The sequence below is a fragment of the Electrophorus electricus genome, chromosome 14 (genome assembly GCF_013358815.1).
Source record: "Electrophorus electricus isolate fEleEle1 chromosome 14, fEleEle1.pri, whole genome shotgun sequence".
NCBI lineage: Eukaryota > Metazoa > Chordata > Actinopteri > Gymnotiformes > Gymnotidae > Electrophorus > Electrophorus electricus.
In genome coordinates this window covers 15,142,892-15,170,819 of record NC_049548.1, presented here as the reverse complement: position 1 = coordinate 15,170,819, position 27,928 = coordinate 15,142,892, and the positions used below count along the sequence as shown (strand labels likewise).

Below are 27,928 nucleotides of genomic sequence, written 5' to 3'. Positions count from 1 at the left end.
TGACTAATTCATTTACTTACAGAAGTAGATCAAAGCAAGGGGGTGCTATAATATATGTACTTGAGAACTGTGGTCTTTGTAGTTAAATCACTGACAAACAGCACAAAAAAACTTTTACAAAGAGTCCTTATCTGACTAAATAAACCTTTTTTCCATTGTGAACACTCTTTCGCGCGCACACACACACACACACACACACACACACACACACACACACACACACACACACACACACACACACACACGTGTGATAATGATTTCAGAATATGTATTAGGCAGGCTTAGTGCTAGACTCCCATATCATTTATTTCAGAAATAGTCAAGCAATGCAAAAACAAACCTATATCTTAAGCTTGTTTGGAAAATATGGCAGTAGACATTTTTACCTATCAAAGGATGCATGCTTTATACAAATATTAGCATGAAAATTATGCTTCTCTATAGGTCTGCAACAATAGTGTTAGATAATTATTGTAGTACATAGCTAACACAATCATTAATCATTCATCTTTTGCTTTGTAAATCTGTTTTTGCTACTTCAGAACCTTGAACCATTTAAATGACAAAAACATCTGAAACAATGGTTTTGTCTTTTCTAAATAATTTTCTTTCCTTTGACCCCAGTTTTCTCCCAGTGTTAGTCATCTCCAATTCCACCTACTAGCTAACAAATTTTCTGCCGACTCACAATGCCATCAAGCTGTGTTTCCTCCAGTACACATGTAGTCAGCCACTGCATCTTTCAAACTGCTATGAGCACAACATCACTGGTTGGTTCAACATGCTGCCTATGGCAGAAAGCAAACACCAGAACTAGTTAGTGCTGTGTTGAGGGGTGTGGAGGGGAATGGGGCATCCAGCCCACCTAGAGACTGAGGCCAATCATAGCCTGGGATGGGTGTGACATCACTGGAGAGTGAACCTAATGATAGAGCCAGCACTAAGGCCACTGAATTAAGGGCTTCACTGGCATGCTTTCATTTTTAATATTACAATATACAAAGTATTCAATTTTATATAATCTGTATAAGCATTTTGGTAAATTCAGTATTTATCAAGATTGTCTTCCAAAGAGTAGAACATTGAACGCAAGAACAAGACATCAGATATCAGTAACCCATCATGTTCTGGGGGTGGCACAAATGCAAGAGGTCACTGTGCCTTGAGTTCACCAATCCACAGATGAAGACTCTGGTATCAAGTTCAAGTTTGGTTTATTTGTCACATACATAGTCATACACAGTATAACTCACAGTGAAATGGTTTGAGAGTGCTCTGTCCAAACTGAGGAGAAAAAAACAGGGGTGTATAGGGAAATATATATCTATATATATATATACAAAATATATTAACAATGTATGTACAATATATGTATAGTATGTTTATATACACAATGTATATATGGATATGTATCCATTTAGTCTGTGTCTGTGTGGTTTCTAATAATGACTTAACTCCATTTTAATATCACAAGAAAGTCTGGTTTCAAGCCATTCTCCATCCCAGAACTACCTATTTTCAATATTTCAATATGGATGAAATTATTATTCCAGTTCTAGTTAATATTAACAATATCCTATGGTAACCAAGTCTGCAAAAATCAGGTCAGTTTCTTTTCAAAGAATATCAGTTTATTGTAGTCAGTGCTGCAGTTTTTAATGCATTTCACAGCTTTTTAAGTGAGGCAAAATGTATTCTTTTCTGTTTTTAATTTGGAGCCATTGTCTACTCAGTTTCCAGGTCAGAAAAAGATAATCTGCTTCATAGCATTTAAGGTAATGAAACTCTTTCAATAATATGACCCTGCCGCCACCATTTCTTTTCACATTTTTACATTTTTTAGGTAACCTCAGGAATTTGTATCCTATGCTAACATACTTTTAAAATATAATACCCAAATTCAGTAAGGTTGGGTTAACAGGGAGGAAAAACTGTCATTTCTGTTATTACATTGTTAGATGTTATACAAATGCTGTGACAGTGATTAAACCTTTTTGGGCATATATTTGTCACCTCTCTCTTGTTCTCCTGCCCTCTCTTTCTTACTAAAGTGTGCATACAGTACATATGATTTTAACTATAAATTTTAACTAATATTACAAATTATTTCTACCCTATAGATCTTGATCTTTATAACACATTTACACATATTTTAGTCTTACTCAAAGTGTTCCAAGAAAGAGAACATTTTTCACAACAAGAGCTGACAAGCTATTACAGTAGGGTCCCCAGTCCAATTACAACTGCATGTGCACTCATAAGCTATTTCTTTTTTTTTTCTTCTAGAACTTTCTTTTGCTCTTTAATTGGCTCATCGACAGAGATGCTGGAAGTATGATTATTAGCCTTGTTCCTCCACTGTCAACTCTTTATATGTTTTAGTGAATGCAAATTCCAACAGTTTAAAACAAATTTGCACCACTCTGAGAAACCATTAAAGCTTGGTGCATGACGCCACAGCTACTGAACACAGGGCAGTAGAAAGAAGCATAAACAACATTTACATAAATTAGCAAGATTTTGGAAGAGGTGAAGTGGGTGAATGAAGCCTGTGCTGGCTGTTAACAGGCCTTCAGAGGTGCTGGGTGTCAAAGGATGCCTCAGGGTGTCAGGGAAGCATAAGGGATCGCATGGAGCACTTGTAATAAGCTATAAAAGCTTGGCATATCTATACCAACCAAAGGAGAAAAAACTATGCTATTGCATTTTTATGGGTTCAAGGATGGATATATAAACAGATGAAGAGAAAGAGGGATGGATGACTCCTCCTCACCTTCAGAGATTCAACATTACAAAACATTTTAAAATTTCCTTATAAACTCCAGCCAATGCAGCTGACTCTGACCCAGCTGCCTGACCAAACTCAAAACCATCTTTGTACATGGCCTTCCTTACTACAACCATCCACACTGAATGGGACAATAATGCAACATGCAATTACATAATCTAGCTCAAAATCTGTAAATCAAGCATACATGCACAGTAGACATGCAATTAAATTCTTTGTCTATAAAGAAAATTGCAATTATGAATCATTAATCAATTCCATGATTACAGATCTGACCAGAAAGACCACACTCTCTCCCTCCAATTAGGTAATTATTTAATTGGATTACATCTTACTAAAGGGCCAATGAATCAATTAATGAGTTGCTATTGAAGTTCAGTATTAATTTTCAAGTGCAGTTTAGGTTTGAGAGTGTATGGGCTTTTACGGTTGTACTCATACCAAATTAAATCAATTGGGAAAAGATGTAAATTATATTAACAGGTATTAAACGTTATCACTAATCCATGCTAATTAGAGCAAATTAGATATATGGGCCATGTGTTGTTTAGTATCCTTTAAAAGCACACCCTAGCAGGTAGAATGGAAACACTGAGATATAGAGTTGATACTGGGGGGGGGGGGGGTCTTGATCATCATTTTTGTCAGAAGGATTTTCTGAGCACTTATGAGAACATTTGGCATGCAGAAAAGAGTTTATATTCTAGTAACAGTAAACATGTTTGATTAGAGCTATCAATCTGAAAGCAACGATAAGTTATCTTCTTCCTGTCCCCGTTTCTTTCTCTCTCTCTCTCTCTCTCTCTCTCTGTTTCTACACACACACAAACAAAATGTTGTCTTTATTTAAATGAGTTTCTACTGCCTGCAGTTCTTTTCTTGCTAACCCCCCCCCCCCCTCCCCTTCTCTCTCTTTCGAGTGCTCTTTGTGCTGTGATAAATGGATAAATCTAGCTGCCCGGTGTAATACCAAAGGAAACATCTTTAATAAATCCCCATGATCACCATAAGAGCTACAAAGAGCCAAGTCATTGTGGCCTTCAGTGTTCATTTATGTGTGTGCGTGTGTGTGTGTGTGTGTGTGTGTGTGTGTGTGTGTGTGCATGTGTGTACATGTATGTGTGTAAGAAAGGCAGAAAGATATTGCACCATTAGTACACAATACTGAAGGAACCGAATAGTAACGGGCAATTCTATTATAGACAAAATTCAAAAACAGATTAAATCACAAGGAATATTTAGCCTATAAAAGAACTAAACAACAGTATGATTTATAAATGTGCAAAAAATATATATTACAATGTACTTCATGAATTTAGAAATTTTGGCAAATTCTCTGTTTAGTTAAAGCAAACAGGAAAAGACAGCTGAAGAGCTGTTATTGGTTATATAAGAATGCATTCTGAATTAAATCCCTCTGGTTTTCAATGCGCCTCAAAGAAAGCGAGACCGACGCTAATGTGGCACAAAAATAGCCTTCACCTCCGTCTGACACACAGCAACGCGAAAAAAATCTACCAGTATCTACCGTATTAAAGATCATAACATACAGCAGTGGATATTGCACAAACCTGCACACAACAAAGTAACTGGGTGCTTTGGCCATTTGGTCGACAGGTGGCCTGTAAATGACTAACAACATTTTTTGTACAATTAAGTTCCTTGTTATGGTCATTATTATGGATTTCATCATTATATTACATTGTCATTCAGAAACTAGGGAATGATCATGCTCTCAGCCAAAATCTCTGGATTTTGAATCTAGATTTTCATCTTCCTCCTGACTATATGGTATGGGTGGGTAGCAAAAGCATCAAGAGGAGACACCCGTAATCTGAACAGTTTGTGCTCCGGAAGCTCAAGGAGAAGGTGGTGAAAACAAGGCAGGCACTGAGGAGGTGGGAAGTTGGAGCTGGTCTCCCAAAACTCGCCAGCGCTTGTGCGCACTCAATGCGGCATGTAGCGGAGCTCCACGCTCAGTGAGTGGGAACCCAAGGACCGGCCCACAGCGGCTCCGAGCAGCAGCCCAAACAGGGGCTTCTGCTGTGTCATCTCTCTGCTGAGCAGCAGCACAGCCTCCCACACAGGGCAAGAGCAGTAAGGATACATTAGACATGCAGGAATCTCTCTCACTCTTTCACTCTGTGTTTCTGTCATTCTAGCCTTCATGCAGAATACCAACCATTACACAACACATGCACACACACATACACACACACACACACACACACACACACACACACACACACACACACACATTATTCAAACACAAATTTAAAGTTGAGAAATTAACATTATAATGTCAACAAGGAGTAATGAACGTTATTACTTTTAAAACAAACTAATTAAAACTAAAGAAATGTTTATATAAAATTAATGAAAAACTGCAATGTTTTTGGATGTCTTCCAGACTTTGCCATAACTGTCAAAGTTGTAATATGTTTTTGGTTCTCTTTTATAAATCTACATTGGATTTGAGTGTTTTTAACCACCCCTAATAATGATGCAATCAGTATTGGTGACTGCCACCACCACTGATTAAATTAATTTATGCCCTTACTTCATATACTTGCTCAGTGGCTCCAGCACCAAGGTTAAAAAATCTTCACTCTGAGAATTACAAAGCCCACTACATTCACAGGCTGGTGCACAGATGTGGGTAACTTATACATAACCAAAAGGTTTTATCTCTCCATGCTTCTGAAGCTAGCATGTTACCAAACAACCATGGCTCTGCTCAAACAAGAAGTAATGTAACACATTTGCTTTATTATACTTTATTACTTTTCTTACTACACTGAAATCAGACATGGCTGTACCCACTCGTCTGGTATCCCTCATTGTATTATAGCATTTAACTCTTGTTTGCTCCAACACTAAAACTAATTATCACAAGGACTAATCTGTGGCACAAACGTTTCAGATCAAAGACATTCTGACAAAAGCAAATCCTCTTTATTGGCTCTCAACAGATTATATCAAGATAAAGAGTAATATCAAGAATCTTAGTAAGATTCTAAACACTGCAGCACACACTGCTATTGTTTCCAAATGTCAAACCATGAACAACATTAACACTAATGCAACATTAAGACTAAACAATCTGTTTAGTCTTGGTGGAGATGGAGCAGTGTGCATCTGTTCTCTCTTTAGCAGCAGTTTTCAGAATGAGACACACAAGCTATGGCAATGACAGTGCCATTAAAGAGCTTTAATTAATATTAAAAGCACAGCAGGATAGACTGACCTGATAGGACTATTAGCATTGGCCATTAGGACTTAGTACAGAGTTTCTAACACCATTCAACTGTACTAAAACTAAATCAACCATACGCAACAAAAGCTTTATGAAGAATTACACATATATTCCTGCATATTTTTAACCAATGTTGGGAAAGGTAGTTATGACTCAGTAAGAATACAATAGAGCTAATCAACCACTGCATTTGAATCTTTATTAATCAGCCTCCTTTGTTGTAATGTTCGTAATGATGATGAATCAAATACAGGTGCACAGCAGTTCATGTATCTTCTGAGTGTAAATAAAAAAGTGATGATAATATACAGTGTTGAGTGAACTGAGCTACAATTTGACAGTCCTTTGCCCCAACTAATGATCAACAGATTATTATGAGGAATAGCAGGGCTATGTTAACAGCTGCTGGTTACATCACTGACTCTAGACAGGCCTATTAGAGAGAGAGAGAGAGAGAGAGAGAGAGAGAGAGATAGAGTGTGTGAGAGGGTGTGTCCATGACAAGCGTTCTAAGAAACCTAATGAAGTTGTGACATGGACTGGAAAGGAGCTTGCATTAGCACTGAGATGAAGGCATCTTATCCGCACCTAAGATGATCAGTTCCTGACGCATGCTGGAATTGAATTTTGCCCATATCTCTCACTCCCTACCAGAGCAGACATAAGAGGTGTGTATGTGTACGTGTAAATCTGTGTGTGTGTTTATTTAAGTGAGAGAGAAAAAGACTTACTGTGTGTTCTGCAGTGGTATGTGTGTTCAAGTTAACTCCCTCCATGCATCATAAATCAGCAGTAAACTAGAGAAAGACAAAAGAATTCAGTATACCACTTTTATATAAACATATCAGAAGACACTATATGCAGTAATGCAAAGGCCTTAAGATGCAGACAAACTGAGGCCATTTTAAAAAGAGCCCTGCAGGGCTCCAGCTGCTTTGGTCCAACTGTAATCGAAATTCCACCAGAAAAAAAAAAATTCCCCTTTGTTAGCCCTGCTGGAACACACTGCTTGCTTTCACTTAACTAAGAAATACTGAATCCTACTGAAAGAAATCGAGATTACTTGAAACTGCCTTTCAGCATTTGGACATAGCCCCAGACCAGTGGGTGGAACACTAAGAGATGTGGACGTAAAGGAGTTGAGGAATGGAGATCAATATAAGCACAGTGGTCAGGTAGAGGAGGCTGAAAGCTATCAGACAGTGGCAACAAACTGGAGGAGCTATCAGACAGAGACAGTGGCAACAAACTGGAGGAGCTATCAGACAGAGACAGTGGCAACAAACTGGAGGAGCTATCAGACAGTGACAGCAGCAACAAACTGGAGGAGCTATCAGACAGTGACAGCAGCAACAAACTGGAGGAGCTATCAGACAGTGACAGTGGCAACAAACTGGAGGAGCTATCAGACAGAGACAGCAGCAACAAACTGGAGGAGCTATCAGACAGTGACAGCAGCAACAAACTGGAGGAGCTATCAGACAGAGACAGCAGCAACAAACTGGAGGAGCTATCAGACAGTGACAGCAGCAACAAACTGGAGGAGCTATCAGACAGAGACAGCAGCAACAAACTGGAGGAGCTATCAGACAGAGACAGCGGCAACAAACTGGAGGAGCTATCAGACAGTGACAGCAGCAACAAACTGGAGGAGCTATCAGACAGTGACAGCAGCAACAAACTGGAGGAGCTATCAGACAGAGACAGCGGCAACAAACTGGAGGAGCTATCAGACAGTGACAGTGGCAACAAACTGGAGGAGCTATCAGACAGTGACAGTGGCAACAAACTGGAGGAGCTATCAGACAGAGACAGCGGCAACAAACTGGAGGAGCTATCAGACAGAGACAGCAGCAACAAACTGGAGGAGCTATCAGACAGTGACAGCAGCAACAAACTAGAGGAGCTATCAGACAGTGACAGCAGCAACAAACTAGAGGCGCTATCAGACAGTGACAGTGGATGCCACTGATCTTTAACTCAATTATGATCATAATCAACAATGATAAAACACATGATTTGATTCTGTACAGCCCCTCCTCCAAGACATCTCCATGTGTGTGTGTGTGCGTGTGTTCGTTTGTATGGCCACACCCTCCCTGTGTATCACACCTGTTCTTCGTTTTGTATCGTTATCGTGAGTGTATATAAGTCTCTTGTTTAGTCGTGGATGTTTGTGGGTGTTTAACCTTCTGTTAGCCTGTGTGCTACGCTGTTGTATGTTGTGTGCTAATAAATGTCACTGTGTTCTACATGGCTCACCTTTGCATCCTGCCAAGCCGTCCACCATTACAGATTCGACCTTCAAAGATACCTAGGATTAATATATATATTAGAGGTGGCCATTTTGTGAGATGAATGGTTTCATCATCACTCATCAGCCTGATGTCCCACATATCCTATTGGTTATTACAGAACAAATATTTCCACTTGTTCATATAATTTAGCACTGATTAGCTTTTGTTCTTTTTTTTTCTTCTTAATATCAAGTGTATCCCAAATGCTTCGAGTAAGATGCATCTTGCTAGGTGAGAGAGTTTCAGGAAGTCACTCGACTTAGGTCACCTCACTTACTGGAATAAAAGAAATTAAGGGCAGAACAAAAAAAAGAGCAACTTATGTGAATTCTTTAAACCGTCGAATGAGTCTGATCAAAGCATGTAGGCCTGTGCCCTTCCTATTAGTGTATTATCTATGGAAGTAGATGTCGTTGGGACAGTTTAGCATAAGAACACATTTTTTCTTGGTCTCAGTACTGTGCCTTGGCAACTCTATCAAGCAAATATCAGTGGCAGATGTTGGAAAGCTCTGACACAGTGTTAACACTTTAGAAGGTCAGCAGACCACTTTTTGATGTTTTACAACATCAGTCTCTCTATGGTACTCTCATTCCATCATTCCCTCATTCTCAGAGCAATTTCATATCTGGAAGTGGTGAGAACAAAAATACTTTCTCCTGTTTGGTGACTTTTGCTCTTACTAATATGAATGACTTTTTGTTTTTAGGATAACGTTACCTTTGGTGTTCTAGTGTCAGATCTATCTATCTAGAACTGCTAGACTCAAAAATGGCCCTGTTTAAATGCAGAATCATAATTGATGGATTTGTAAATGAGTCAAACCCCAGGCTTAATCTATAGTCCAACATTAGCTTTGTACAATTAGCACCAAAGTCAGCAATAAATGACTAGCCATCATATTTTGCTACGTATCATCCAGTACCCAAAGGCATGCCCCACTTTCTGAGCTCAGACTGGTGGTAGTTATGTAATATGAAAATTATTGGCTGCACATATACATATACATACTGCAAATTTTTAAGGGAGATGACATTTACTTGATAAGAAAAGGTCAAAGAGCCAGACTGATGAATAAACATTTGAGTCTCTTAGTGTGGGCTCTCAGATTCGAGGAACAGATAACTTACCCTGTTCAGGTATTGAGGGTCAGAACAGAAATACCATCACTTACTGATAGTTCATCTTTCTTTCCTCAGCCTTCGTCTATCTGCAAGACCTCTTACTAATGATATAAAAGCACTTTGATTTTATGCTCATCCATGTCCAATCGTATACTGAGTATAGTTAGAATTAACAATTAAAAGGAAAAAGGGGAACTCTTTTATAAAAATATTTACGTATCTTTTATATGCATCTTCTTGTTCCTATCATTTTTCACAATGGTGCTAGAAAAAAACACTCATTTGAAATAATAAATGAGAAATGAGAAATCTGATTTAGTAGCTGTTACAGTAGTCATGAGAAGTCCAGATACTTGAATTTAACCTGTTATCTTATAAATGTTGTATGACCAGAGCAATAAGGTAGTGTATGTTTTGGGAAAAGATCAAGATCATATTAAGTTATATCCAACCCAGGCACTGCTGAGGTGTCACTTCTTAACGTTCACGCTTTCTACAGATGTTTGTTGCCTGCAAGAACTGCGCTAATAGGACAGAGGCTGATAGGGACAAGATTTACCATTACTGCCACCTTCAGGCTGTCAAAAAAAAAAATCACTGAGGTCAGACAAGGACTGGAGATAAATCTGTTTAAGAAAGAGATTTAGAAAGAATGAGGAGAAAATGAAAGAAACAAATCCAATAATGCATTGAGGTTTGACAGGAAAACCATGGTTTCATAGTGCAGTAATGGAGATGCATACTCCACCTTTATTATGCCGTAACATAATAAAAGCAGGGTCAACGCACTAACACATTTATACCTGCTGGTTTGTTTCAATATTTCTATAACAAACTTACACTGGATGTGTAAGCAACATACTTCATATCTTCTGGCTTGTATACAGAGAACTCTAAGGTGCAAACTGGGAAAAAAAGGGCAGGATAACAATCTCTCTGATCTTAGATTCATGGGGTTAGTTCAATTGTTGAGTTACATTGTGGGATCTAGTGCATGTATTGAACTAATCAGGGCATATGAAAAATAGTCAATCCATGCATGTATATGACATCATATATATAATCTGCTATAATCTCCTATAGCATATCTCCTATGTAAGAAAGTGTGTTTAAGTGTGTGTGTGTGTGTCCCAAAGACCCTGTCATTGTTTGCAGTCTTTCTGAGAGCTAGGTCAGCATTTGCGGACAACCAAACATACTCACATTAATGTTCCCTTCACAAGCTCCTGCACTCTAAACTGCTTGTCACTAGCCATCCTGTCACAGCTGAAAGTGTGTGTGTGTGTGTGTGTGCGTGTATGTGTGTGTGTGTGTGTGTGTGTGTCATAGCAGAGGATTTTGCTTTAGCGTGTATTAATAGTGTTAAAAGAGCAAGGTTTTAAGACTCCCCTTCTCCTAACCCATTCTTTCTCTCTCTCAGTCACTTTCTCTGAAGGGATGGGATTTAATGGGCTTACACTTCCACTCCATTAGCCAAACACTGTCTTAGAAACTGTATATGTGTTTGTGTATACACGGGCGTGGGTGTGAGTGCAAGTGCGTATGTGTTCCTGCTGCTGTCACCACATATTCCGTTGCCACTTCCTCTGTGGTCCAGTCTGACTTGGTCGGATTAAATTTAACCAGCAAGAACAAATCTGATATTGAACTCCTGAAACGCAATCCTTAATTTCACTCAAACTGCAAATCAGAGCTTCTGAAACTATTAATGCCTATTATATTTCTCTATTACATTCACATCTGCCACTATTCTTCTTTCAGCCAACCAGCTTGCCTGTAGATCCAAATTATTTCCCAAAGTCATTTCTTCTGACCTCCTAAGTTGTTTTAAGAGTCCTATTTCATATTATAATTTCCATTAAATATACTTTACTAATTCCATATTATTGTTTCAGTAAGGCTTCTATCTCCATTACTTTATAATAGGACCAAATTATATCTGAAAAGTTTGTCCAATTCCTAACTCCCTTACATATCCCATATATTCCACATTCTCCTTTTTGTTGTCATTTTCCATATAAAACAAAACTGCAATTTATATGTATTTTTTTATATTCAACGTAACTGTCCTCCTCTCTTCATTCATTTTAAAGTTTCTTTTTCATTCATTCATTCATTCATTCATTCATTCATTCATATTGCTAATCCTGGACATTGGGCCTGGCTTCATTCTAATTCCTGGGTCATTTCCCTCAGTGACTGATATTTGGAAAGGCTCTTTTCTGAGTCTGAATGGATGAAACCATTTTGATACAATTTTGACTATGGCAGTGGTTGCCAAGTAGCTAACACAGTTTTCATGGCCTACCAACCTACATGTAATATGCTAAAATACCTTAGAGCAGTCTCAGCATGGCACAGTGATTTGGGTGTATTATTAGGTGCTGATAAACTGGCAGTCATAGTGTGAAAAATTATTATGTTTAGTAAATCAGAATAAATCTTATTGATGTTGCTGAAAAGATCCTTCCAGAATAACAGACCCGAGTCGTGACAGGTCCAGAGTAGAGCTGTCTGATGGAGTGTGTGTAGAGAGGAGGTGCTCTTCTCACACTGACATACAAGCAAACACTCTCACACACACAAACACACACACACACACACACGCGCGTGCATGCACACACATGTGTGCATGCATTAGCTGACTGTCAGTGATACTCACAACCCAAAAGAAAGGAGTTTTTCCGAATAGAGCAAAAAATCAAGTGAAAGACCTTACTCATGCAGGAGACAAGGAGACAGAAGACAGGGACAAGTGACAGACATCAAATGTTCTCTTCCATACTGCAGTGAGTCACTTACCACTGAAGCTACCCAAACATCCAGTCATCACACCAAAGAGAGAGAGAGAGAGAGAGAGAGAGAAAAAAGAGGGAGACAGGCAGATAAGAGAGTGAGAGAGAGGACAAAGGGTGAACTGGATTGAATAATAAAAAAAATCCTTCCAACTCTAAACAGTCCCTTAGCACACACTGACTCACCTCTTCCCTGGTAACAGCCACTATGATGGATTATAGGATTTATACCCCTTATAATCCAAGAGCCAGCAGACACAAATGACTCGCCTTAGCATGTCGTATGTGTGTAACACGTTCTATCTATAAATCTGGTCTTAGTCCAAACTCTGAATGCAAATTCCTGAATGCACTAGTGAATCACAATGTGGCCACCCTGTTCCCAGAACAGTGGTGAGGGAGGCCAGACACACCACAAACGCTGTCTTGTGTTGATGCTGAGCATTAGGAGAGCCGAAGCCATGTTTTTATGGCTAGCATCAATAGATTTGGATTGTTCTAAGACACAAAACACTGCTTTGTAACACAAATGAACAGGGAATAATCTATGCTATCAAATACATTTTCATTATATACCACAATATCCAACCTACAGTTCTTGAAATGATGCTTTTCATACACAGTATTTTAGCAGTAGTGTCAAAGGTTCACTGGATCACATTTTTTCTGCATGTCTACAAGTTCTTTGCCATGTAGTTCCATTTGTGCTAAAAGACCTTTCTATGGAGCCAAGAAACCTGCTTCTACCAGAGTCACTCTTTTCTCAATGGTTCAGCTGTCGACTCCAACACCCACTCCAAATACCAACCCAGTGAGACGAAGATAGTGATGAAGGGAAACGTGGAATGCCACAGCCAGACAAAGGCACCCTTCAAACTCAACTCAAACACACTCTTCAAACTCAACTCAAACACACCCTTCAAACTCAGTTCAGCCCCTCCATATAAAGGAGGCAACCATTAAGCCTCCTCACACACACACACACACACACATGCACACGCACATACATCATTTACTATGTATGATGATCGTCCAGAGGGACTTGCCCATTTATAAGGCTTTTTGTCTTCATAGCTGAGACAAGTTTATTGTGGCTCTAGCCTACAGTCAGTGACTAATGATGAGTTATGGCCAAACTTGGCAGCCTGACTTGTTCTTGTTCAAGGTAACTTTGTGTTAACAACAGTACTAACTTTAAAGTCATGATACAAAGGCAACTTTCTGACAGTGAGCACAGGCAATTTTAGCAGGTGTCAACTGCTAGTTATACCTCTCCTCAAATAATGAGCACTTTGTCAAATACTGTGTATGTGAATATGTTGACCAGCACTTGTTCAGTGTTCTGACATCACATATTCATTATGAAAAAGTCTCAATAATTACTCAGTCAAAAGGAACTTTAATGTTAAATTTTGTTTTGTCCATTTTGTGCAATCTAAGTTCAGAGTGCCAATATCTCAACAAAACTTAGTTCCATATATTCTGTTTAGCATGTCCCATGAAAATCCATTTTGCCTCTCTGAACATTACATTCCCTAATATGTAAGGGCATTTAAAGTAAAAAATAAATTTAAGGCTCAGCCTTAAAATCACAAAATTAAAAATATCAAAAGAGAAGCTATTAATCTAAAACTCATACCTAGAAGCTCATAGTACATATTCTATAAGATACAGTTTTAAAAAGTGCAATGTTTTTGTTAGAAGCTATCATAAACATTTCTTCATGTGAAGTACTCGTTCACCATTTGGCAAAGCCCTCTGGCACTTAATGAGAGATTTCTTCATGTCCACATTGGGCAGAAGAGGACCTGAAAGAATTCAACATGTTCCAGACTACCAACCTTTTTAGAGCAAACACACATTTAGTCTAAACTATTAAAATATAAAGGAAATTGTAACATGATAAGTAGACAGTGAGTTCAACTAAATTAGAGCAACCATACACAGAGCCTTGAAGGGGTCTCAGTGCAGTCAATAGCATAATAAAGCATAATAAATCAAATCTTTGATTACATTTCCAGATGTTAACCTTGGCATTTATCCAGGTGATACCAAAGTTGTCATTTCTCATAATTACACCAGTATCACCTCTCATAGTTAAAAAAGAAAAGGTTAATGTCTTTATTATTATCATTATTGTAATCATTATTATTATTGTTGTGCATTATTGTTATTCTTATTATTATTAACACATAGATCATATTGTTATCTATACATAGAATGTATTTCTCTCTAGCAGCTACACTGTTACATACTAACATTGTTACTGTTGTCTGTAAGTATACCTCCCTGAACACTACATGAATATGAGCTTCTCATTTCAAGCTTCCGTCATTATCTTCTCCCTGAGTGGAGAGGCGTGCGAGGTGTGATATCCTGCAGGCGGACAGTCAGGTCTGCTGATTATCTGGATTCAGTTATAATGCCACTGTCTTTCTCGCTGAAGCCCACCTAAAGTGAAGTACTCATATCACATCCATTCTCTGGTTCTGCACGCCTCTTGCTGGTTTTTCACCATTTACAGAAGGCTCCTTTTGTCTACTTTTGAAGGCAATATTATTAGACTATATAAAGTACAAACATTTAACTTAAAATGGTATTTCTAAATCTCAAAGCATTCTGAATAATAAATACTCTAAGGTAAGATTTTTACTTACAATATGGAATTCTCTAATTCAAAGTGGCTTAACTGAATTAGACCAGATGAGAAGAAATAAAAGAGGATAAAACAGTTAACTGATTGCATTCATCAAGAGCAGTTACTCTTATGAAGCAGTTGGTATGTGTAACAACTCTTTACCAACTTGATGTTTGAACACAAAAGTCCAAATACACAGGGATTTTTTTGGTTGTTTGTTTACTTGCTGAGAACCTGTACATTTTTGTAATACTTCGAGAAAAAAAATATGCAAAACATTTTTGTCATGGCACAGCCCCCTCCTCCTAGACTCCTCCACATGCTCAAGTGACGTGTGTGTGTGTGTGTGTGTGTGTGTGTGTGTGTGTGTGTGTGTGTGTGTGTGTGTGTGTGTGTGTGTGTGTGTGTCCATCGCCATGCCCCTACCTTGTTAATTGGTGGTGGTTCACACCTGAACCTAGTTATGGTCTTTGTTAGTATCTATATTTAAAGCCCTGTTTTACTGTTGTGCTTTGTTGGTGTTTGACCCCGTGTGTTCCACACATTGTATTCAACACAAGTGTTTCCAGTTTTGCTGCTTGGTCAGTTTGGACTTGTGTGCCTTGTCCTTATTCTTTGTGTTTTGTTTTGGTTTTGGTTTGGTTATTTGTAAATAAATACGTTTATCACAGAGACTTGCGTCAGCTGCCCACTTCTTTGTCACACCTTGTCGTTGCAATTTTATTTTATTAATGTTTTATATCTCCAGAGATTTCTGCCCTCTCCTCTTCAACCAAAAGAAGAGGATGGGCCTCATTTTGCCTTAGAACACAAAGTGACATTTGGCATATGCTACTGGCATTTTGTAAAATTAGGTGAGGTAAAGGTAAACAGCTGATTTCACTTACCTTACAGAATACTTAAACTGCTCTTTAAAGGTTTTAAAGTCAGGATAGCATTTCTAATAAACCATCTAACTGGTAATTCACAAATAAAAAACATACACTCACTGACCAAACATACATACATCTCTTGTTCATAATTGAATAGAACTGTAGAAAATGAAAAGTAAATATCTTATTTATAGAGTGCATATCTACAACTGATGTTTATCAAAAGTGCCGCACAACAATGAAAGACATTAGATAAAACAATTTTAAAAGATATAAAACACAGTCACAACACACAAGACATAAAATTATATTTCCTAGGACAGATAATATCATGAGTCTCCAAAAGCTACATAACAGTAGAGACCAGAATATAGACAGCTCCCTGTGCCCACACTCAAAAATGAAATCCATTTAGCTGTTAATTCAATCCATCTCTGAGCTCAGTCTGCGGAAAGGTCAAAGGTCAAACCTCAGGCATGATAAGACTCTCTGTCTCTATCTTCGTCTTCTGGAACCCTGGTTACTGCAGTAGACACAACTACCCATACAACCCCACACAGTATTGAACCAATTTGTCAAGAGCAAAGACAAAGGTCTCTCCTCAAAGGTTCCTCTGCCTAGAACACCCACTGTTTATATAGCTCTTCTTCTACAAAAGTGGTACTTCTATCAGTAGTGTCCATCCACTTAAGTGAAAGCAATTTGGAAATACTGTATAATGATGAAAATGAAGAGACTCAAGACCTAAAGACTGTCCATATATCCAGACTGGAGACCAACAAAAACCAAGGAACAGATGACTAGCCTGATGGCAGCTTCATGTGTAAACCAATTACTTTAGTGCCTGGGAGATTTAGTGTGAGCCTTGAGCTTACTCTTTTCCTTTCTCTCAATCCCTGTGTTTCAACTCAACAGAACACATCCTGCGTAGTGTCACTTCCTTTATTCCTCACACCATCCTCATGGGAAATCAAGCATCGTCTGTGGAGGAGTAACAACCTTCCTTGCCACCCCCAAATCAGTCTAGGCTACCTGACTTCATATTCAAGTTTGTCACAAATATTCAGAACATCTAAATCAAATCTCAGAAGGGTCACCTTCGATTTGTAGATGAGGACTGACTGACAAGGAGGTTAAAACAGCCCCATAAGTGCAGAAATAAAACATGGCAAGTTTTTAAACCTAGCAAGCACTCAAGTTATTATTTTCAGGGATCATAAAGTTGATAACCTATCAAAAATTCATACAAAACACAGACAGCAAGGAGCCCAGTGGGGACAGTCACAATACCTTTGTGTAAACCAACATGAAATTACCAGGGATGAGACATTCAATCGTATGGATATAGAGAAATGGTGAAATTACGAAGATTACTTTTTCCTAATTTTCTGGATACCTAAAAAAGGACTGAAATGACAATGCATGCTCGCTCTCTCTCTCTCTCTCTCTCTCTCTCTCTCTCTCTCAAACACACACAGTAATTAAGACTTCAAACATACGATTTGATACAAAGGAAATGTGGTGTTATTTGGAGGCAGCACTGTGCCTCTTCACTCAATGTGTAAGTGATGAACTGGTTTGAAGCGGTCAATCCAAGTGAGTCAGTCTGTCACAAAGCAGAAGCACTCTGTGGGCAGCTGAAAATACTAACCTGAAAGCGTCCGATTTATCGCACCACACCACACCTAAACAATGGAACCATTTCGCTCCACATCTGCTCTTTGACACACTCACTCACTCATGCTCATGCAAACAGACTGAGATCCAGTGACAAGACACTCTAGAAATAATCTTCTCAACTGATTCTTATGGAAATATCGCTCCCTTATTTTCAAAATCTGAAATTAATGTAAAACAAATAAGTGCTGTTCAGTTTATTTACGTGAACCTAATATGGACAATAGAATGGAAGAGTGCCGGTAGTTATGACTGCATGCACACAGCAAATAGGTATGAATCATGCTACATAGGGAGACCAGAGGCAGGATGCATCAAAAGCAGCATTCTTGTTGACATCCTGACAGTCTGCAACTGTTTCTTACTCTCTCGACTTTCTAAAGGTAAACAGGTATATGTAGCAGGTGAAGGCACATGATCACAACTGATGATCAAAGTGGAGACAACATGGAAAACAAACTAAATACAGAAGAAAATTAGGAATTGGTTAAAGGTTTTGTAAGACAGGCAGCATCTCTTCTTTGTGGCCTTCACATCTCAATAACTCATTTAAATCTCATTTCAATCCCGAATGGTAGTAACTGAAAGTAAATGAAAAACATGAATGGGATATGTATAACAGTAGAAATTCTTTCACTAAACTGAAGATAATAAAAATTTAAAAATAATGCATTTAATGTATTTAACAGGTTCCAGAGGTGCAATAATGGAATGGTTAGAGTTAAATGAGGACATAATTTAGGTTTCCCTACATGCCAATATGTAGGGAATTGAGAAACCACTAAGCTCATATATTTATTCATTTATATGTGCACATTTCTTTCTCTCTCCCTTGTTCTGTGTTTGTTCCCTCCTTCCACCCATCTTGTGGAGATTCCAGTGGGAATTCAGCAGGAGATCAATTAGGAGCTCATTAGAAGTTGCATGGCCAGATTCTCTAAGCTTTCTCTATTGGCTGAATCCAGAAGAAAGAGGCAGTGACCCTCACCCCCACAGAAGTAGAGCTTTCAGTCTGCATCTGTCTTTTACCCTTTCATCCCTCTGTGTCAAAGAAGAACCACACCAAGACAAAAAGTATCAAAAGTAGGGTCTTGAACTATGAAATAATGATATCACCAACTAAAAAAATCCATATACATGAACCAGAATTAATGTAATCTCTGTCTACATACCCACCAAAGCTTATACTGGTTTTAATTAAAAAAGGAGCATTCAATAGTGCAGAGTATTCTACAATATCAATACACAAAAGAAAGTAATTGAGGTTAAAAAGCAAGAAGAGCCTCAGGTGTACATCTGACCAGAAAAACATGTGAAACTAGGGGTCAGATCAGTAGGTCAAAAGTAAATATAACCTTGATCCAGTGAAGCAAATCAGTCTCTTTACCTAGCCACAGAATTAGGCTGATTATGCTGTCCTCTTCTTGCTTTTAGAGAAACCCCAAGTGGCCTGGGGGAAACCAAAGAAGATTACCCCACCACCACTATAACTACCACCCAAACCTAGATCCTAACATCAAAGAAAATGTAACAGTTTCTAAAACGGAAACCCCCACAAATGGAATACTTGAAAAGGGCATTTAGATATTTCACAAGAATATCAAAAAAGCTAATAACAACCAAGGCTATGAAAATGGATTCTACACAGGCTTGTAATTGTATTACATGGGCAAGACTATTACTGAGCAATATCGCTGCCAGAGAAAAAGAAAATCCAACTTACAGGAAAACACTGGATCACAACAAAACAGCACTTTGTTTGAGTGTAACATAAGCCAGTTATAGCGTTAAGTGTGATTAACAGAGAAAAAAAGGTGATTGTATATCTAGGGGACTAGGAAGAGTGTATTGTATGTTCAGATGAGGGTGAGGTCAGAAGGCTGCTGAAATATGGTAAACTGAGTTGCAGCTACCAATCTCTCCTTAATGTTAACCACATCAGTCACTTATACATCAGGTCCCATTAGTGGGCCTTGACTTGCAGTACTGCTGGCTAGTCGAAAGAAACACTGCCACTACCAGAGGAATCAATAATACAATGTTAAAGCAGTGTAGAGGTAGGCACCACAATGATGTCATTGTAGAAGGCAATATGTAGGTTATATACATTTTAAAGCACCTATACTTCAGTTTAAAAAGGGTTTTAATTATTCAGTCCAATTAACAGGGATCAGTCTTTTGGTTTGGTTTGTATCAAAATCTGGAAAAAAAAAACAACCAGCTTGGAGCTGATTTCATTTTTCATTTTACATACCAATTTAAAGTGCCTGTTTAATAAAAAAAAAAGAATTGCAAAATATAAATAGTAATAGCTTTCCAAACAACACCACAAGGCAAACCTAGTTTAACAAGCATAGAATCCCCTGCACTGAATTTTTCACAAACATGTCCACAGTACAACAATTGTGACACTTCGAAAAAGCTCCTAAAAGCACAGAGTCTGAGTGTTGTCCGTGCCTGACTTCTGAGAAAAATACCTCTGCTTTACAGTGGAGTCCCAAAATATTATTTCACTTTGTATACTGTAAATGTAAGTTATAGCCATAACTAACAATAAAGTCCCTCAAAAGTCATCCTTCTGTGGTCACAGAGGCACTAAATCCGCCACTGCTGTCACATTGTGTGTTCTATGTCCACCGATCTTAACTCATGACCAAAGATACTTGTAGAACTATGACAGCAAAATAGGTCCAATTATTGCAGTGTGAACCAAGCTTTATTTGATGTGTTGACTGAAGTGTTTTGCATGACACTGTTGACAAACAGTGGTGCGTCTGTTAAATAAACGATATCCATCCTCATATAGTAGACTAATCGAAAATCGCTGCTATAGTAGCGATTAAAATAAGGCAGAGGGGTCCACATTTACAGTACTGTCTTTTGAGCTTGCTATTTCAACAGCTTAACTGTAGTGTTTTGAGTATTGAGAATCACTTTTATAATTGCATTGGTAATAATTTTATTTAATGAATTGAAGTGTTGTGAAGTGTCTGTAGTTCTAACAGTAACACCAGTAAAGAATGAACATGATAACTATTCATTGATATGCCCATTAACAGTTGGAACGATCTCTGAGCGATGGATGACAAACATGGCACTTTCACCATTAACTTATGGAAATTGTTTGGAACAACTGGATGGATTAATTTTTTATCCATCCATGTAGTAATAAAAATTATATATTTTTTCTATACTGTCAAGCCTTCTAAGTACCATTTCGTCCCTTCTATACAAGCTATTTTAACATCTTTACTTTAATCTGGGTTCCAAAAGAAAGCAAAGGAATCTAACAAAGTCATTGAGTACTAGTAAAAAAAATCTGTCTGGATTTAGAAATTGATGTGTTTGTTGCTTTAGCTCTATACTCCAGAGCATTTGGATTTGAAATGAAATAATGACTGTGGTTGAAATACATATTGTCAGCTTTAATTGAAGGGTATTTTCCATTCATATGAGGTTAACTGTGTCGAAGTTTCAGCCCTTTTAATATGTAGTCCTCCCAATTTAGGAGATCAAATGCAATGTAATACTTGATTCTTAGCTGTTTCTTGTTTGTGTCATTGCATCCTTGGAGAGCTAACACAATGCCTGGAATTGATCTTTAATGTGGCATTTGTATCTGCAATCTATGGCTATTGTCTCTCAACCTGAGGGCAAAAGATGTGTCAATACTAGCAGGCCATCATAGGCTAAAAATAATTAATAAATGATCAGAATAATTCAGAATCAGGATCAACTGTTTTTGAACTTTATTTATGATCTAGACCAGATGGAATGTCTTTATTTGATCATAAATATACATATACACCAGTGTACAGTACAATGAATATGAGCATACATGACCTTTGTAAGTAATGGTCAATTTGAACTGATCACTGGTTTCATTGTTATGCACTGAGGCAGGTTTCAGACATTATGCTAAAGATTAGCATTTAAGTCTTGGCGCCTTTGCAACTAACTAAAACTTAAAAAGTCACTTGGATGGGTGACAAAACATTTCTAAATAAATAACTAGCATCTAGATGAACTGACTCAACTGTCGTTGGAGTACAATGAAGTGTTTCTCTTCACATATACCAGCTTCTTTGTGAACAAGGGTTGGAGCGCAGGGTCAGCTATTATACAGCGCCCCTGGAGCCAAGAGCGTTAAGAGCTTTGCTCAACAGCCCAACAGTGGCTGAATGGCAGAGCGAGGATTCGGACCCGCAATCTTCCTATTGCTAGCCCAAAATCATATCCACTAGACTACCACTACCACCACAGAATACTATCAATCATGAAAATAAAAAACTCCTTTTCAGCTGTTGAACAGACCATGATCATGTATTGGATCAAATGATCCAATACAAGTTACAGATCATAAATCAAAAAGGTCAAATTACAGCTCACTAAAACATACATAAAGCTATAACAAATATAGCTGTTTTTTTTCTGAAAGTTCAATTATTTGAAGATTACCCTGTACCAGAGGGAAGAGGAAGTGTGGAAGGTAAAAGGAAATGCTCTTAATGCAAAGTATGTCATCTGTGGAACACAGTGCCATGGGCATATATACCTCAGTGCACAGTGTTGTACCTTGCAGCAGGGTAATGACCACAAATATACTGCTAATGGAACAATAGAGTTTGTTCAGTGCCAAAATATGGAACATTAAGCAACCACCTGAATCCTCCTGAGAATTCACTTTACAGTCTGAAAGACAGCAAAGCAGAACAAGAAAATAGCCACATTGCAGGCCACCCCTACAAGGATGCAAAGGATTTGCAAACCAAGTACTAAGTGGGGTGTTGGTATTAATGAATGCATTTGTTTTTGTTCCCCTGAAAGGGGGCAATATGTCAAAAAGGACTGTCATTCAGACAATTCAGTGTTCAGCTAATATAGATAAATACCCTATACTCTATCTCTAATGGGTAGTGATCTGCATTAATCCATGCACTTGGCTACAACTTCTCACTGGCTTCTATTCTCAGTTATGAGAAAAGGGGCCAAATTATTACTTTAGATGCAACACCGTTATGGCCCAGTCTAGGGCTGAGCTGAAACAGTAATGAAAAGTCACTTTTGTACCATACAATGCTGTGACTCAGATGAAACCGAATTGCTAGTGTTTAATACTAGATAGACTGAGAATGGTTATGGCCTATGAACCAGGTTCTGCAGGGTTTTATGCTTGATACAAATCTCATATTGAATTACATTTGGACAAGGATAAGCATACACAGATAAACACATAAAAGCACAATTTCACAGCACCAGCTCTGATTAGCAGCTGGGTCAACACAGGCAGCTGGCTAATTGGTTAACAGGCAGGCTGGATATAAGATGAGAGCTTTAGAGAGTCAGTTTTATTGGATACAGCCATTTTGTCTCCTCCTTCTTACTAATCAGAGCACAAGTGATCTTCTTCAAAAACACATGACACCATTAAAAGGCATCCACACATACAAAAAAAAAAAAAAAGTTTACTTTTAAATATACTGTTCAGCTCAGTTTAGAAGGAAGCAAGATGTGATTTGCATAAATAGCTTCTCATGAAGTAAATGGCTCAATAGGACTGTGGCCTGGTTGATGGTTCAAAAGAGCGATAAGAAGTCAAGTGATATGGTGATGTAATTGAAATTACAGAAAAAGCTTGTCAACAATGCCTGTTAACCTGGAACAGTATCAAACTATGTCTCTTTCTGAAGCCTTAAATTATTTATTCTGCAGTCTGCACACAATGCAACTGGTTTATTTGTACAGTTTGGTCACTCTATCAGCTGTCAAAGTAAAACATGTCAAAAAGAAGAGAATGGCTTTAACTGCACTTTAAGATTATGAATTAATCCCTCACACACACACAAGCATATGTGCACTGGAATGTAGCATCAAAATGAAGCAAATAGCAAACAGCAACAGGTTAGCCTCACATACATTTATACCAGGTTCTACTTACCCATTCTGAAATACAAGTGGGGGGTGGACATGGGAATGTGTTGTAAAATATATTTGTACTGCTTTACGGAGTTATTGCCAGAGCAATATTTTAGAAACCTAACAACAGTGATATCGAAACCTGAAAAACAAAACATGACAGAGTAGGGAAATGCAATCTGTGCTTTGGTTAGAGTTGCATTAACTCAAACACACCTGGCTCTCTCTCAAAGCATATAACAAAAACAATCCAACCACATACTATCACACATTTACATATGACTCTCAAAATAAGATCATAAACCAAAACTGTGCATATTCAATGTCCAAGAGCCCTCACCTGCACCCAGTGAATGGCTATTTATAATGTATTCCATGTCTATTATCACTGAAAGAAGTTACTCAGCAATAGTCCATGAGACAGCCCACCTTTTCCTGCACTTCTAGATTTTCCTGATCATTTTCTCTTTTAATAGCATTTAGTCAGAGGTGACAAGAGATGGAGAAAGAGAATATATAATGTAGAGGCAACAAAAACAAAACAGCAAGAGATGGGAACCACACATCTCTGAGAACAGCCAGGACCAGCAGAACCGCACATCAAAGTCAGTCTAAACATTATTCAAGAAAACACACAGTCAAGGTCACTGTGACTTTTAGTAAAAAAGAAAAAAAAAGTGTTGAAATCTTTTCAGAAACAAAAAAGACAAAAACATTTTTTTTCAAAACATTCCTGTCACTGTCAGTCTGGATATAAAATTTGTCATGTCTCTTGCATTTGTCAATTTAAAATGGCACATTTGAAGGAGCGTAAAGCATTTGCTATGCCCTCCTTAATGTATGTGTTATCATCACACACCAGTTCCCATGCTGTTCCTGTTTGTCTGATGGAATGAATTCTGGCTGCGAGTGTGGAAACTGGACCAGCCTCTCTTGTGTTAGGAGATAAAGCTTAAAGGACCACTTCCAGAGCTGGTATGCAAGTTCTCATTATGGGAAAAGGTAGTGGTGTATGGTTTGTGTGTGTATGTGTGGAAGTTTAGGAGAGAGAGAGAAGAATGAGGCCATATACTAGGAGAAGAAGGTGGATACAAAGCTGATCCTCTTTTATTGCTAAGGAAGTGAGCTGTCAAACAAGATACAGCACATTAATGGTATCATCAAACACACACACACACACACCGCAGCTCATTTTATTTTACAGTCTCTAATTCTCCTAAATCTATCACAACCATACCTCAAAGATTAACCACACTAGAGCCCGAACATAGAGCGTTCAGTAGAGCCTGCGCAAAACAGTGACTATTCACTTCGTTCCGCAAACTGCCTTCTCGTGGGCTAATGGATTAGTACGCATTTAATATGTTTTTCAACCATGCATTAAAAATCTAGATAGATTGTATCGGAAAATGACAAGTATCCATCATACCTGTCCTTTTAAATCAACTGGAAGCCAATGTCAATGCAAAAAAACGGTAACCTAGGCAATGACATTAGACATGAATGGCAATGTGCTCCACCATGCACAGCTAAACATAAGCGTGTGGACCTACGAGATTCTTTAGCCGTGTAAATCTCATTACTATTTCAGAGATACAGAAGCAAGCTTATCTGAGCTAGTGCATTAAAATCTGTTATTACGCTTAATTAAGTCCGTTTAAAAGATGTTATGCAGTGGATAACTCGAGGCTACGAAAGCACTGTGCAGATGTCGACCTCTGCTTCATGTAACCTCTGCTTCATGTAATCTGGAGTTGTTTTTTTCAATGCAAACTGCGATCACCAACAATCGCGTTCTCTTGCCTAAGATCTGTCGATTTTAGGAAGTGGGAGCTGTTTAATTTCGGGCCGGTCACTACGAAATCTAACATTATTCCACAAATTCACAGTGGGTTTCGGTTTCCATCCTACCTTGACCCATGCCGACAGTCATTCGCTCACAAGAGATCTGCAACCTACCTTTATCTTTTACTTTATAATCTTGCTTCCTGCCGCCGCGGTGGTACCAGTTTCCTTTACAGCCTTTTCGCAGCTTAGCCTCTGCGACCGTTTTCACATTCCTTCGCTATTTATAAGCTAATACAGTGCAACGTTTCTATCCTACGTCTTCAGTTCAGAGCAAAGCTACAGTGGAGACTACATATAGACATTTCTTCATCGATTACTAATTCTACCCACACTAGCGTTTAGTCTGCGGGAGTCCAAAGGGTCGTGAAGGTTTGGTCTTATCCTCGCCGTTCAAAACATTCTCCTCATGCTTCTGCTGGGTGTCTTGCTCTAGTTCCCAAGTGAGCCTACATATTACAAAAAATATATCTGGGAGACCCGGCAGCAGACACCAGCGTGCCCCTTGCCTTGACCAACAGTAATGTCATGAATTATTCATAATCAAGGGCGGGATTAACGTGCGAGGAACTTCTTAGAGAAGAGGGTTGCAAGGTCGATGTCAGTCAAAGGTTTATTCAGCGCTCACAAGAGAGAAGTGATGGAGTTACAGGAGGATGGGTAGGGGTCTCCACCTGTTACTGATATAACTGCTTAGCATCATCTTTTAATAAAACTTCGGTCCAGTCTGTCATCTCTACTCTCAGCATGGTTTATTTGATCATCTCCCTTTGCTGCATTAATTAAGCAAATACTGTCTGCTGGATTTTTAACTCCCTCATGTCCTTTGTTGTAGGTCAGATTGCCTTTTCTATGCACTACTTTCTCAAACGTGACTTCAGCTGTCAATAAAAAAAAACAACAACTGTTGACGTAGCACAGATTATGAGCTACATTATTCATATGTTCATCCAGTCCCTCTTGTGATACAAGCCATTAGACCCTCACTCATGAAGTACTAGTTTATTTTTCACACTGGCTGTCTGGGGATGGAAAATTAATTCCTCTGGTTGTTAAAATTTAAGTAACCACGTAACCATGGCTGGTTACAGGTGTGATATGACTGATAGTATCAGCTAGGCTCTAACCAGTGAGCCTCTGATCAGATTCACTCACAAAGTTCCTATGTTACATTTTAAAAGAAAACAGTAGACATGATCTAAAATCAAGCAATAAGATTTGTATGGCAATCATCAGGGTGGAATAATTACACTCATCATTTCTCTTCAGATCATCATTTAGCCACATGCTAAATAAGAACATGTACATCCAAAAACTGTATTACACAGTTTGTGTAATATGTTTAGTCCAGCAAGAGAAAGCAAAGGAAGAAGTAATAGAATGACATGTTGGTTGAAATTCTGGACATCTGAAGACCAAGCAGGTGACTGTAAATTTAATACAGGCTGAAGAATTAAGAGCCAAGCACAGTGATGGGAGCTTAAATAGAAACAGCTCTTGTACAGTGGTTTTCTGAGAAGTATATGAGAAGTTGAAGGGTGCACTTGAAGATGAAGTGAGTTTGAGAGTGCAGGGGTTAAGTTTTGCCACCAGCTCCAACTTGAGATGAACCAAGACAGACCAGCAGGGAGTAGCCTGTTCCCAAATCCTCTCTATAATACAGTCGAAGTAAATTTCTTTGTCCCAGGTCAGACCAGGTTTCTCTGGAGCAGTGCCTTCTCCATCTATGCCAGTCACCATGCTGTCATATGGAGAACATTACGTTATATTGATCTATGCAGTATATATTGTGGCAAACTCATAAACAGTAGCTCATGAAATCTCACATCCGTAAAATGGGCCACTCATCTATAGTTACAGTACAAGCAGTCATCTTCAGTCATCTATGAAATATGACAAAAATTAAGGCCATTCGGCCAGGTTACAAGTGAATCATTACACAACATCATGTTATTTATATTCCACTCCAAGGATGAAACTAAGGGTCCATATAACAATTTACTGGTTTCTTTATCATAACAGGACAATGTTGTAAACTGCTGACAGTGAATGTCCTGTGATTATTGCCAGAGAACAAAATGTAATATATTTTCACAAGGTTCTCTCTCTGTGGGTGGTTGAACATTAATTGTGTTTTTATTTATGTTTCTATAAAAATAAGGGGATGCATTTAGTAGAGTGGACATAGCACAGTTAGTCAGTGTTCCATATCACTGTCTGTAAAACTTCTTTTAATGAGCAGACATTAAGGGAAAAGGGTGGCTTCTCTTTAACTAAGGCAATGTTTTAAAAGGTTGAATACCTGTGAACCCTTTGCACACCATATTAACATGGCAACTGTAGCAACCTAGCAACCGGTTGCTAGGAAGAGGCAAAAGGCAGGCCCCTCAAGAGCTGACTTGCTTACTTGGCAAGTGAGCTGTGCAAAAACGGAATTCCCCCGTGACTCATGAAAGGCCCATGTTGCCATGGTGACTGCATGGAAGTGATGGAGCTTCTGCTTTTTCACCCCACGCTGTGGGATTCCAATGGGAACATTAGCACCCACCCATAGCAGGACAATGTGACTTCATATGAAGAATCCCTTACTATGAGCTACCATAATGTTGGTTTATGTCAAGCTGATATATCAATATCATATTAGTTGGATATAAGAGTTTACCCAATCAGAGATTTTTGTTCATTCAAACATTCTTTGGTTTAATGTCTTTTTTTTACAA

The 27,928-nt window shown here is 38.4% G+C and overlaps 1 protein-coding gene across 6 annotated transcripts in view; it reads right to left on the bottom strand.

Moving 5' to 3' along the window:
• tanc2b (tetratricopeptide repeat, ankyrin repeat and coiled-coil containing 2b) overlaps window positions 1-25,688 on the bottom strand; it is a 123,888-nt gene extending 98,200 nt beyond the window's left edge. For 5 of the 6 annotated variants that reach the window (XM_027005088.2, XM_027005091.2, XM_027005090.2 and 2 more), the window contains exons 1-2: window positions 25,323-25,688; window positions 6,776-6,841 (exon numbers count right to left, since the gene is read on the bottom strand). The gene's annotated coding sequence lies outside the window, so the exon portion shown is untranslated. Of the gene's footprint in view, window positions 1-6,775; window positions 6,842-8,306; window positions 8,359-25,322 lie in introns of all 6 variants that reach the window. The other variant, XM_027005089.2, reaches the window with a different exon arrangement.
• Window positions 25,689-27,928: the final 2,240 nt, after the last annotated feature.